Below are 15,394 nucleotides of genomic sequence, written 5' to 3' on the forward strand. Positions count from 1 at the left end.
ACGCTCTTCTGTCTCCGTCTCCTTTGGACAAATCCTATTTAGTTTTCATCTTTAAAACTCTTTTGTAGAGGTTTGGATATTTTATTTGGTTTATATCCTACATATATTTATATTTAAATCCTTGTTTTGACCTGGGTTACACTACATTCAGGATTTTGTTTAATTTCTGATACATTATCAACATATATTAAAGGTAGGGTAAGTGATATTTTTGGGTTAAAACAAAAAGTATTTTGTTAAAAGGTTAAAGCACTATATTCTGATAGTAATCATTGCTAGAGTGTTTGTTCGGTAACAGGAGTCTCCCCGTCTCTCCAGCTCTTTAATAAACAGAAAATAAATTTTCCGGTAGGTGTCAAAATCTCAGCCGAGAAAGCTTCATTTCTATAGTGTTCCAGTTCCTATTTTGCCTGCTCATTTCTTAGTGTCATCACTTCCAATTTCACTTGTTTAATCTATATCCTGATTGTTAAGGAGACTCCTTTTACTGAACAAACACTCTAAAGCAATGAGTACAAAGAAAATCACTTACCCTACCTTTAATATAATAATCATTGTAGCCATATAATATCAAAGACTATAAAAAAAATATTATGACCCATAAATTGGGCCTGATATCAGCACTAGAGATGGTCCGATTGATCGGCCATGGTATCCGATCGGCCAATATGGAATGTAAGGAATGTGATCGATCACAACATTACCTTAATAAACATTGTCATAAATATTATATGCTTCCAGTCGCTAGTTTAAAGTCTTCTTTCAATCACCATGATATGCGTTTTGGTAAATTATGGTCCCATTTATTTTAAAATGGATGATAAAGTAGGGTATGCTGTAGGTGGCTACCTTGTGATGATTTTGATTTACAAGCTACACAACCAATAGCATTAATTCCCAATCCCCGCTCTGGTGCCAACCAATAGCATTAATTTCCCAGTCCATTTTTTGGACCGGATATAGAAAGATGGCGGATTTGAAATTGCTGATAAATAGGCTTCATTTATGGTCTGTAGAAACCAGGGGCGTGACGATGTCCATATTTTTTTACGGTCTATGGTCTCAGTCAATGGTGTAAAGTAACTAAGTACATTTACTCAAGTACTGTACTTAAGTACACTTTTGAGGATTTTTTACTATACTGGAGTAAAAAAGTAAAACAAAATGTAGTACTTTTTCCACCACTGATCATCATACATCTCAAATATATAGGCCTACTACCAGTTGTGTGTTCTACCGTGTTACGCTATCTACGTAGTATGACGTACGTGCATTTTTTAAGCGTAGCCTTCTACCAACAATCAGTAGTGTAAAGTAACAAAGTACATTTACTCAAGTGGTTAAGTAGTATAATTTTGAGGTGTTTTTACTTTACTGTAAAAACAGTATTTCCAATTTTCAGCACTTTTACTTCTACTCCACTACATCTCAGAGGCTATATATATATATATATATATATATATATATATATATATATATATATATATATATATATATATATATATATATATTTCGGCCATTTGAAAATAGCAGATCTACAAACTCAATGCGAATCCATAGTGAGCTTGTAGATATGCTATTTTCAAAATATTTCTTATATACATTTTGAAATGGGACATTCTGCACAAGGACTTCGATTACTTTTACTTTTGGTGCGTTTTAAAGTACATTTTGCTTTTTTATTTTTTTGCTGCTGGTCACCAGAGCATTGCTAACAGACTACTGCCTATATTACTACAGACTGGCAGTCGAATGAAGTCGGTAGATCAGTCGGTTGATCTCTTTGGCTTTGTGCATTCTTCTTGGTCATGCTATCACCATGTTATTACCATTTTTAACCATGTCGTTCCTGGGGTTCAATTCCATGACGGGGAGTAACTTTTTTCACTCTTGAGAGATGACCATACCCTAAACATATTGTAGGCCTACATGTTTTTTAACCTGATTCTGCCAGATGGAAGAAGCTTGAGTCACATTTGAAGTCAATACCGCCCCCATCTGGCAGAATCAGGTTACATGTTTTTAAAGAATCCTCTTGAAGGGGGTGATTGGTGTTTACTTTCAATACCAAGTTAGCAATTGTGCAATATGTGCATTGGTGGTTCAGTGGTAGAATTCTCGCCTGCCACGCGGGAGGCCCGGGTTCGATTCCCGGCCAATGCAAAATTCTCTTTTGAACGTGTACGAAATAGACTGCATTCACATGAAAATGTTAGTACATTTAAACCTGAATTCTGAAGATTTTCTGAAATCGGTTCTGCCACTGTTTCTAGTAGGAGCAATTGCTGCTGGGAACCAATTCTTGGTGCGAGCACCATAGATATATATAAAGGCTAGATGGCTCAAGGGGACGGCGCAAGCGTAGCTCAACCGCGGCCATCTTGAAACAGTCATTCATAACATTATGTCTATGGTGCATATACTTTGAAATAACCATAGCGTGCTCAATTTTCATCCGATTTTCAAACGGTTTGGTGTTGTTGTAAACACCAAAGATGTAGTTATGATACTGCATACTTAAAATTATAATCATGTTTTTTTTTATTTTTATAATTTTATAATTTTATAATTTTATTACATCTTTGGTGTTTACAAAACACCAAACCGTTTGAAAATCGGATGAAAATTGAGCACGCTATGGTTATTTTAAAGTATATGCCCCATAGACATAATGTTATGAATGACTGTTTCAAGATGGCCGCCATGTGGCAACGTAGTACTCCATTGGCCAGCAGCGCGGGTGAGTCATCTAGCCTTTATATATATCTATGGCGAGCACTGGGAAATGTTAAGCTTAACTCGCCCTTAACTTTTTCAATGCAAAGTCTATGGTAGTCTTAACTCACTACGGATGCAATACCGTGTTTGGCCACCGTTTATCTCTATGGCAGGTCTGTGGCGCTGTTCCTCACTCTGCCAGCCAATCAAACGGCTAGCTCAGTTTTGCAGGAGCAGCCATCTTCCTTTAGCTCTTGTGCGGACTGGACCCAAAGCACAGGACCCATAGAGTTAAGACTGGCAAATATGTTTGTATTTAACGATAGAACGCAAAAGTACACTACTAAACACGTGCATGACATAGTACGTTTAGTCTAAATGCTGTGTTGGCCATGTTTGATTAAGAAAATGGTCACGGAACGTACATTTTTCATTGTAATGATTTTATACATCTGTATAGCCAACATGACCGTCATATCATGACAGTCATGGCGCTACTTGTTCCTGTTTTTTGAAATTTCTTCATTTACAACCCATACATCTACATAAATGTTAACATTTCAAATATGAAGTGCTGACCCCACGGCCATGGATGTAACAAGTTAAAACGTCTGGGTCTAAGTACCCGTACCTTCCGTATTGTGTAATAAAGAAGCATTTTAATCCGATCGATGGCCATTTTTTATACAGTTATAATGTATCAGAGTGCAGTACACCTTTCAACCAATAGGGTCGCGGTGTTGAAAACATATTAAAAAATGGCCACCGATTGGATTAAAAAGCTTTGTATTGAAAAATACGGAAGATACGGGTACTAAGACCAAGGCGTTTTAACTTGTTACATCCATGGCCGTAGGGTCATCACTTTATATTTGAAATTTGAACGTTTATGTAGATGTAGGGGTTGTAAATGTAAACATTTCAAAAACCAGGAACAAGTAGCGCCATGACGCTTGTGACAGACGAGCGTCATGTGAACCATGGTACAGCTGTTCAGAGTCGCACACTCCGCCAGCCCCCTCCCCCCCCCTCAGTGGGTGAACGGACGGAACGGTCAGTCGGTCAGTGTGAGAGAACAGAGAAGATGATCCATGATTATTACTGCATTTGATTTCGTTCCTTACACACAACAAAGGTAAGTCGCTTGTTTTGGATGAATGAAAAGTTGACTGATGAATACATGTGCATGTTGTTGTCTTGTTATTTGGGGATGGATAAAATGGCAAAATGCCCAACTTGTAACGTTTGACCCATTTAATCTCCGGTTGTTTGCAGTCATTTGTGCCATATTGTTGAATCTAAATTAAATTTAAATAAGCTGGTTAATTATGAACACAGATAATAATAATAATAATAATAATAATAAACTTTATTTTTGTAGCACCTTCCATGACATGAAATGCAGCTCAAAGTACTTTACAGAGCAATAATACAATTACAGAAAAAGTACAACTAATTTAACAATAAAGCAAAAAAGAAAAGCAAAAGTATAAAACAACATTAAAATAGCCAAAAAAGGCAGTGAATCAGATGGACCATGGCTGGTCATTGTGGTGTTTTGATTGATCTGTAAACACAGATGATCATTACATTCAAAGCTGTTGAGGCACATAGTAGTGGCATGTTGCATGTTAATCAGTCACCTACATTATATAAACTTCAGTTTAAATATAGGTATTACTATTACATGAAAATACGATTGCTTTCACTAGTAAATGTAGGTATTGTTGGACTACTGATTTATATGTTCTGTACACCTGTACTTGTTCTGGCCAGTGAATTTTCCGTAGGCAAAGTTCTCCCCCTCCCCCATTCACTCACTCACTCTCATTCAACAACCATACTGGCTGGTTGTACCGTTCATGTTGAGAATGTGAGACTGAGAGTCAGGCTCCCTGCTGGTCTGCTTGCATTGTATTGTACATGTGATAAACATTTGCTGTGGTCTTCCCCCCCCCAGTGATGGAGAGAAATAGTCAAATCAATCATCATAATGTTTTACCACTACTACTGTTTTACTTCTATCTTTGTAGAGAGAATAATCGCACATCCACTGTTGCTTATTTCAGGTGCGTTGGATAGTAGATAATCTGAATCAAACAAGAAGTCCCGCACACTGTATCTTGCTGTGGCAACTCACTTTTTTTAATGACAAACGTTTCGGTCCGTCTGGACCTTCCTCAATAGTGTCTTACAATACTATTCACTATGTGCTCTTATATACAAACACTCCATCTGGTACACAGGTGTGAGACAATCTCACTCCCAATGGGAGTGTCACTCAATGATTGTCTCTAGTGTGTGAGATTGTCGATTTGCCCTGACTCAAACATATATACATCCATTATTTACAAATATTCACCATTGTTTATACAGAAACAAACTTAAGAAATGAAAACATCGGCCTTGCGGCTTTCATACGTCACTCTTAACTTTGCATTAGAGCTTGGTTTTGCCCAGACAATTAATATATAGTATTACAGAGTTTTCAAATGCATAGTACCACAATGAATTATAACATCACATGCCATGGAATGTCATCGTTCAACCCTTTTGGGAATAATGTTTGTAGGGTATAAATCCAATAAACTTCTCTTTTGTTTAGTATTTCATCAATGTTTCCCCCTCTCTCAGGTAGGTTAATTTTTTCAATCCCTTGGAATTTGAACGATGAGATGTCATGTTTGAAGTCATTAAAATGTACTGCTACTGGGTAGTTCCTGTCATTTCTCCTTATTGTGCTTTTATGCTCACTCATTCTTTGTTTGAGCTGGCGTGATGTTTTTCCCACATACACCAGTCCGCATGGACATTTAATCAAATAAATAACATGTGTAGTGGTACAAGTAATGACATCATTGATAGAACATTTCTTCCCAGTATGGGGGTGAGTAAAGTAGTTACCTTTGACCATATTGTTGCACTGGGCACAACCTCTACATTTATAGCAACCATTCGGAAGAGGTGCTAGCAATGATTGTGTTTCCCTTTTCTTTGTTTTTATATGTGCATGAACTAGGCTATCTCTCAGATTGTGTCCTCTTCTATACACTATTAGAGGTGGATCTTTTAAATCTGTTGATATGGTAGGGTCTGAGGATAGTATGTGCCAATGTTTTTTAATTATGGGCCCCAATATATAGCTGTTAGGGGTGTAGGTTGTACTGAACATGATTGAATGTTTCTTTTTCTCTGTAATAGTCTTTTTTAACAGTTCATTTCTTGTTTTATCCAGAGACATTTGGTACGCTTCTTCAACACATTCAATAGGATAACCTCGTTCTATAAACCTCTGTTTCATGTCAAGTGATTTAGCCCTAAAATCTTCCGTGGTGTGACAGATCCGTCTAAGTCTGAAAAATTGGCTTCGTGGTAAGCCTCGTTTGAGGGGTATGGGATGATAACTATTGGCCATTAGTAAGGAGTTTCGATCTGTATCTTTTCTATACAAAGTGGTACATAGTGAATCAGTCTTCTTCTCAACCCACATGTCTAGGAAATGTACTCTGTCTCTAGCATATTCAGATGTAAACTTTAGATTTGGGTCTTTCTCATTGAGCAGAGTAACAAACTCACTCACTTCAGTTACAGTACCTTCAAACAGACAGTAGATGTCATCAATGTAACGATACCATTTAATAACCTTGTTAATGAAAGGGTTCTCTGTGGGATTACTTCTATCTTTAACATTTTTAAATCTTGTATATCTTATTATCATCCACACTGTTGAGGAAGCTTTAAGTGCCCTGTGTGTCTGAGACAATTAACACAATTAAATCATTGTAGGTTTGTCCAAAATCACACTTGATTTGCCCCACCTCTCCTTCCATGCACCCCCCTCCCCTCTTTACATGACCTATCTCACAGCTGGATGAAACATATTTACACATGCATGCTTTTTTGAACACCTTTCAACCTATAGCATTTTGGGCGAAACAATAACAATTAAAAAATGTTCATACATAAAAATAAATTTTAAGTTCCCCTTTATTAAGGATATGTATGGCCTGTGTTAACCATATTTTTACATTGTTTATTTTCATTATTGATTCCGTCATTGTCAATCAGGGTTTCTTTGTATATTTCAGTAATATGCTTTGCATATTTAAGTTATTTGCAGGGATTGTCATGATCATCAATTTGTCTGTGGCACATTTTTGTTTTGTTTGTAACATAACATAACATTATAATATAGTTCTTGTTTTGATCATAAGACCCAATTACTGAGTGTTTTCTTCAGAATATGTATGACACTGATTTACTATGACGCTATGGCACATTAGGAGTCCACTAGGACAGTGGTTCTCTAACTTTTTATCTTCAAGGACCCCCATAACTCTGAGAGTGCACAAATGGGTTTGGTTCCATTTGTACACTCTCAGAGTTACAGACCTGTAAAGGTAGTTTAAGGCTATGGCTCTTTATGTGTTTCTGGTAATATTATTGTCTGTTCATTTGTATGTCCATGGCAAAAATTGAATTATGGCAAAAATTGAATTTTGACAAAAATGTCCACCACAAGCCAGCAGTGAAGTTTACCATTTGTTGAGGCCCATGATATAAGCTGTGTTGTGAATAGCCTAAATAAACTATAATGTGGGACACAAGACATATCTGATAGCCCTGGGCTTGACTCACACACTATATAATTATAATATAATTAAGAATATCAACTTGTTTCAAAATAAATATGTCTAATGTATGAATCTAATACTTTCTCTTCTTCATTTGTGATAGGCAAACATGCACAGAAGAATGTCCTATTTCCCTGGAAGAGTACATGTTACTTTCCGGTCTCAACTGGTCTCTACAAAACAGAGAGTGGAGGCCAAAGCCCAGAGAAAGAGGAAACTCCCAGACACTCAACCTAACGGACGACTTTGCCGTTTCTGCCGCCAGGGGCTCAAGCAGGGGCCAAATAGTCTGCATATCCATACTGGGTTTCCAGGAGTGACTGGGAAGTATACATTTACTGTCCACCAAAAGTGCTTTTATTGTACAAAGGCATGGCAAAGGAGATGTCATGGAAGGAATTCCAACAATCCTCCTTCTATGCCATGGAGAAGGATAGGTGGACAGCAGAGAGGAAGAAATGAGAGATATGCCAACGTCCCCCCCTCCCCCATTTTTCCCAGCATCTTTTAGTGCCCTGATCATCATGGTCTGAAAGAACTGAATCTAAACTGTAAAGAATCCTGAGCAGCTATTTGCAAAATGTACATACTGTACATAGACAAGAGAAATTCCATTCATATTGTATGTTGGCTTCTGCTTCTTGGACATTTGTATATACTGTGAATGATGGCTGCTTCTAGCACATTTTATGTACATGTATGACTTCCGCTTCTTGCACAAAAATATCATATATGCCTTAAGACAGTGGTTCTCAAACTTTTTCATTTCAAGGACCCCCAAAATGATATGTATTTGGCCCCGGACCCCATGTCAAAATATGTTGTTCCAGGGACCCCCAGAAGCAAAGATTTGAGTTACAAATGTTCGCTTTAAAAAATATTGTATTCAAAGATTTGCACAAAGTTTTACAAATTTTCTAAAATAGCAGATCTACAAGCTCATAGCGCAGCACTCGGTGCCGCGCTATGAGCTTGTATATCTGCTATTTTTGAGCCAAAAAGCCAAAGTATAAACGGTTAAAATTATTATGATGCTATATTAACACATTTTGCTGGGGACCCCCTGGAACACCCCCAAGGACCCCTGGGGGTCCCCGGACCCCACTTTGAGAACCAATGCCTTAAGAGTTCTGTCATACCTGCCGTTCTACCTGTACAATATTTACCTCTGTCTTACCTATAATGTGTATATATATATATATATACGTTTTTTTGTATTTCATTATATCCAGAATTATTACGTTTTTATTATCTTTTTGTATTGTGTTGTATTAGCAGTCTCTGCAAAACATATGGCATATACATTTCAATGTCAGTATAAGTGACAAAATAAATCCCTCTTGATTCTCTGAATCTATGATCATATTTTCTCACAATTGAAAGCTGACAAATGACAATTAGCATGATAAGAAAATTGTAAAGCTCTGAGTAAATATCTGGTTCATGTTTTTTTTTAAATAAATAGTTTCAGTGATTCTCAACCTTTTTACTTTCAAGGACCCTTACTTTGATAGGCATTAGACCCATCAGGACTTATACTGTATATGTCGTAATGAAGGTCTGAACAGGCCGAAACGTTGACAAACTCAATAAATACAAAGCAGAACTTTTTTCGGCATTACCAGTGTTCAGACTCTATTCCATTTTTATTAGACCACGACCCCCATACATTTTAACTCTCTGGAATCACTTCTATATATTGCAATACTATGGACATGCTAAAGCATACTGACATTGGCTGGCATTCACTACCATGATCGACAGGGATGCCCCTACCGCCGCCACGCCCAGAGGCGGCCGTCTCGTCGCGGGGCAGGAGCTGATAGTAACGGTTTACTAGAAAAGCTTTATTGATCTGTTATTACAGTGCAGTGCTGCCACCATCTGGTGGCCAAGTATACTGTTTTGATGTGTGCTGTCCTCAAAGTGGCCCTACCGCGGTATGCTGCCTCCTGTTGACTGGACATTGATACTACAGGGCGTTTGCGTTTGGAAAACCTGATGCGATTCTATTGGCTGTCAGTGAGTGACGACTATCCACGTCTCGCATAGAGACACACGGCCGGAAGCGGAAGGCCTACAAATCCACGCCCACTTTTGACACTCTGGGTCCGTTAGAACGATGAACTGCAGCTCTCAATGCAATCTCTATGAGAGGCATTGTAAAATACCGTCATTTCACTGGTTAACTACTGAGGCTGTAGCGATTTTTTTTGTGTTCTAATAATCTGTCCCATTTGTTTAATTTGTCCTTTTTAATGTCCCATATCTTTCATCTCGATTTACTACCCACAATATACTATAATATACTCCATCAGTATGTCAAAACCGCTAGCATCGGAGATCCCGAGTTTAAGTGGTCGCATGGTATATACGTCACGGACGCATCCCTTGAGGTTTTCATTACCTAGAAAACTGGCGAAAGTGGCCGTTTTCAATAGGTTTTGGTCATTATCTCTGGAACAGAAGGTCCAATCTGCTCAGTTCAAAGCTTGTTGGATGCGTGACTTTGAGGACATTAAGCACGCAATGACACATTTTCTGGGGTTTTTTTTATTTTTAGGGGAGGCGAGGTCTTAGTTGGGCAGGCGACCGCCTCTCCTGCCTCTACAGTGGGTATGCCACTGGTCGGCGCTCGGCGCTCGTAAAGACAGTGATGTCACTGAAATGCCCGTCTGCTGTCTACCCTCTGCTGTGTTAACATTATGGGTAACTCGTTAAAGTGGCAAATTAAATGTGAAACACATCAACTATTAAGAAAACAAGAAGATATGTTGACAAAGACACTCCATACATTTGGAAACATATTTTTATTTAAATCAATATCGTCTTCAGTTAATGCAGGATAATTTTAAAAGTAGGCTAACTTTCATATCCTCTCATAGAGAATGCATTGGCAGCTGTAGTTCATCGTTCTAACGGACCTCGAGTAGCGGTGCTGTCTCAAAAGTGGGCGTGAAATTTGTAGTCCCCGTGTGTCTCTATGCGTGTGGCAGGCGAGAATTCTACCACTGAACCACCAATGCATGGAGCTCATGGTCTATGAAATGTCTCCACAAGTGAAACTAATCATCCCATTCAATAGGATTTCAGCCCACCTTCCCCAAAACAGTAAGTGTATTATTAAAGCTCACTATGATAGTGGCATAATGAAGAGGGAAAAACAATAGGCAATATATTCGTCAATCGCAATTATTTGTATGACAATTAATTGTCACCAGAAATTCATAATTACATGTTAACAATTTAGTAATAACATGGTAACAACATGACCTAGAACCGTCTACAAAGACAATGGTGTGTTTGTGACGAAAGTACAGGACATGCCACCCTACACACAGCGTCTTGTTAAATAAATAGGAGGACATAAAGTTTATCCTCCCCGTCGGGGAATTGAACCCCGGTCTCCCGCGTGACAGGCGGGGATACTGACCACTATACTAACGAGGAATGCCATGTCAACATTGCGACCCCAAACTCTACAAAAAGCTAGTGGTGTCCCTGCTCACCTAGTTGAAATAGTAAGCGTTCCACCTTAGTTAAACACCATATCGACAAACAGGAGGATATTAAAAGAGTGTCCTCACCGTTTAGTGAATCAAATTCCGGCCTCCTTTAACATCTATTCAGGGAAGAAAAACATAACTAATGTTTCCGCCCGGTTTCGAACCGGGGACCTTTCGCGTGTGAGGCGAACGTGATAACCACTACACTACGGAAACTTGTGTCCAACATTCAATTATGTAACACATATGAATCTTGCAGAGCTTCCTCCGACCACCCATAGAGTTCCATGGCAGCTACTATTTTATTGGGAGCTACCATTATGACTTATCGTGGTCTTTCTTTCATAGGCGGGACCTGACCACCAAAATGCTAGCTCACAACCAAAATACTAGCTAGGGCTGTTAGCTGCCAAATGATTACTTTACTAAAATGCAAGCAGGAATGGAATGTGCCATCGAAATGCTAAGCTCACACTGAAAGGCAAAGGCACTTCATGGAAAAGCTGAGAAATGCTTCAAATGCAAGCCAGTAGCCACCAAAACGCTAAGCTTGCAATGGTATACTGATACGAGCTAGTCAAAATGCTAACTCACACAGATGTTAGTTATGCTAGTGGGATCTAGCCATCAAAATGCTACCTTTCAATGTAGGCAAATGCTGATGTAAGAGCTAGACAAAAAATATGCTAGTTCTCATACAGGTTAATTATGCTAGTCGTGGGAGCTAGCCACTAAAATGCTAAGCTCTAATGAAATGCTAGCAGGAGCTATAGCCACCAAAATGCTAGCTGCAGAGAGCTCTCTGTGAGATGGGAGATGAAACTGCTACTGGTTGGTTGCTAGTGCAACCATCAACAAAGCTCGTAATAATAACAATGTGGCTTTTCTTTTTCACAATTTGCCAATTAGAATTCACAGATTACTACCCATAATATAAATACATTTCATAACGCTTGTTCAGAGAGCAAAAAGCTACGTTGCGTTTCCGCCCGATTTCGAACCGGGGACCTTTAGCGTGTGAGGCGAACGTGACAACCACTACACTACGGAACCTTCTGAACGTAATGGCCAGCAGGGGCTACAAAACTCATTTTGTTGGGAGTTGCTGAGGACCCTGACGTGCTCTCACATATACACACTTCTATTCAGTAGTCTTTGGTGGAAAAAGTACTCACATTTTCTACTCAAGTTAAAGTATCAATACCACAATGTAGAAATACTCTGTTACAAGTAAAAGGCCTGTGTTCAAAATGTTACTTCAGTAAAAGTACAAAAGTATTGGCCTCAAAATATACTTAAAGTACCAAAAGTAAAAGCAATAGCTTATGTATAAAACAGGGCTAAGGTGGTTAATGTATGTTTTATAATATAATAATTCATATCTGCAAAGTAACTAGTATTTAAGTTTTCAAATAATTGTAGTGGAGTAACAGTTCAACATTTTCCTCTGAGATGTAGTGGAATAGAGGTAAAAGTACTGAACATTGGAAATACTCAAGTAAAGTAAAAAATACCTCAAAATTTTACTTAGTTGAGTAAATGCACTTAGTTACTTTACACCACTGTTCAGTAGTACAGTACGAATATAAAACAGTAGTGCAACATCAACTGAACCAATCAAAATATATACTATTATGAAATACCATGTGATAAATGACGTGGTCTCGGATCGGCATAGACATGGCATACTCGCCGATACCGATACCAGCATTTTAGGCAATATTTTATTTTAGGCCAGCCTGTGACATCACTTCAGTAATCTATGACCATACAGCATCTTAATCTATGCCGTATGGCTCCAAATATGGCCAAGGTTTCAGCCTGATCCAAGCCCGCATTGACTTCAACTATAAACATTAAAACTTCAAAACAATATCAAACATAATTGTCTCTGTCGGGCGGAAACCTCATACTGACATAGTCCAAAACTGTTATTCAAAAGCATCAAAAGTAGCAGATCTACAAGCTCGAAATGCGTCGATCTGCTACTTTTGATGCTTTTGTGTGACGCTGTAGTATGATCAAGTATGGCGTTCATTTACGAAAAAAGTTAGAATATGGAGGTAAGAGGTTTCTGCCTGACAACGACGATATGTGAAAAGTAAAATGAGTGGAAGTACATGTTTGGCCTATTGGCAGTGTGCACAAGAAATGTGTCGCTTATAGCTTATCGGACAAATACACACAGACACCAGACCCTCCTATAGACAACTAGTCTCATACATAGCCGTCTGTCATCATGACTGGTGCACCATACAAGATACCAATCACATATAAGGCCTGATTGCAACCAATACCAATGAAACTCGCTTGTCTACCTGCCACACAATAACCACTTTAAACCTGGCATCCCTACTCTGGACACGTCATTAAAACCTAGGTGAAAATGTAAATTATGCTTAAAAATTAGTGGAAGTAGCCAATCTTCAAGCTCGCAAAACGTCGATGCGACACATTGTGAGCTTATAGAGTGTAAAACCACTTAAACCCACTATATTTCTTCTGTCAGGCACTTTGTGACATTGTTCTTGAAAGGTGCTGAATCAAATAAAGCTTATTCATTATATTATTTCTGACAAGGGGGTCTATCCATGGTCCCCTCCTTGTTTCCGTCTGCACCAAATCTCTCTGCCGAAAACAGCCAATGTAGAAGCTTGCGATGCATTGTGAGCTTGTGCTGTAGATGAGCTATTTTCGCCCAATGTTCACCTGTTGTGACATGTCCAGAATAGGGACAATAGGGTTCAAGTGGTTAATAGGTTCATAGGTTGGGTATTTGTGTTACCCTTTTGACCAAGAGGTAATAGGTGTAGAGGGAAAAAAGAACAGACCAAGTAAAAAAAAAGAAGAGGGGGTCCCTGCTTCATCTCTCTCTCAGCTAGGGGGTCCTTAGCCTGAAAGCGTTGAAGACCCCTGCTCTACAGGGAAAAGGTGGGTCTTGACACATTCAATCCGGGAACGCATCTGTGTCATTTTAGATTTCTTTGGCTATTCAAAAATACCAGATATAAAAGCTCATAGCGAGGCACCGAGTGAGCTTGTAGATCTTCTAAAATGTGTGTAAATCTTTGAATATATGTATATATATTCTTAAAGCGAACATTTTTAACTCAAATATTTGCTTCTGGGGGTCCCTGAATGAAATATTTTGAGACGACCAAATACATATCTATAAATCCTAAACAGTACGTTGCTATATCAGTGGTGATCAAACTTTTTCATGTCAAGCATCCCCCCAAAATTATACGTATTTAGCCGTGGACGTCCCCCGTCCGTCCGTCTCAAAATATTTTGTTCCAGCCCCCCCCCCCAGAAGCAAAGATTTGAGTGAGATCAAACAGGATTGAGTTCAGCGTGAGGTTTGAGAACCACTGCATTTAGGCCACAGACCCTCATCTGATACAAATGTATTATCTCTGGGACCCCGATCTAACGTTGTAAAAAATCCTCAGTGTTAATTAATCTCTCAGGAGTTACAGACACACATGTAAAGGGTCCATTTGCACCCCCTGTCTGGTACCCGCACCTGATGTTGAGAGAACCAATGCTTTAACCCCAGAGACATGTTACAATATTACACTGTAAGCTTTATATTAAGCGTCATGCTTCTTTCTTGCCAAGTTGCAATCATTGTATAAAATGCCTATATTGTTCCCATTGAATTAGTCAGTGGCTGGAGACGCATTAGAGTACATTCATCACTTATGCCCATTAAAACGCATCTGTGTGATTTTAAGAAAAAAAAGTTTCTATATCAACAATGTGCTATGTCTATGAATTGAATACCAAGGACCCCAATGGAAACAAGACCGCAAGGACTTTTTTGGACAGATCTTATAGACAAAGTATTATAAATAATTGGGCGGTTTACATTTTTTGCCTAATAAAATATTCAATCAATCAAATCAGTGGTTCTCAAACTTTTTCATGTCAAGGACCACCCAAAATTATATGTATTTGGCCGCCAACCCCATCTCAAAATATGTTGTTCCAGGGACCCCCCAGAACCAAAGTGGTTAATGATTAGACCAATGATTCTCAAAAGTTTTTCATTTCAACCCAATAACTCTTGTGTGTACAAATGGTTATTGGTCCATTTGGTTACATTGGTACACATAGTTACAGGCCCATTTGGAACCCAGAGTCCCTGGACCCCACTTAAAGAACCACTGGAGTAGGCCGACATTGACCGTATACAGGGTTCAAGCATTAAACCCTACATGCTTCGTTGACCCTGGGATACCCCAGGGGTCCGTTCTTGGCAACCTCCTTTCTTCCCTCCACCACTCCGCCTAAAACAGCCGATTTACAAAAGCTCACAACCCGGTCCGTTGTGAGCTTGTAGAGCTGCCATTTTACCTGAATGTTCACCTATGATGACATGTCCAGGACAGGGATGCAAGGGTTAATGTGGTTATAACCCATTAAGACCGGGAACGCATCTGTGTCACTTTTTGATTTGAGCTAAAAAGCATTATTTTACACTTTGGCTATTCAAAAATAGCAGCTCATAATAGCTCATAGCGCGGCACCGAG

Source organism: Gymnoscopelus braueri, assembly GCF_963280865.1.
Source record: "Gymnoscopelus braueri genome assembly, chromosome: 8".
NCBI classification, from domain to species: Eukaryota; Metazoa; Chordata; class Actinopteri; order Myctophiformes; family Myctophidae; genus Gymnoscopelus; species Gymnoscopelus braueri.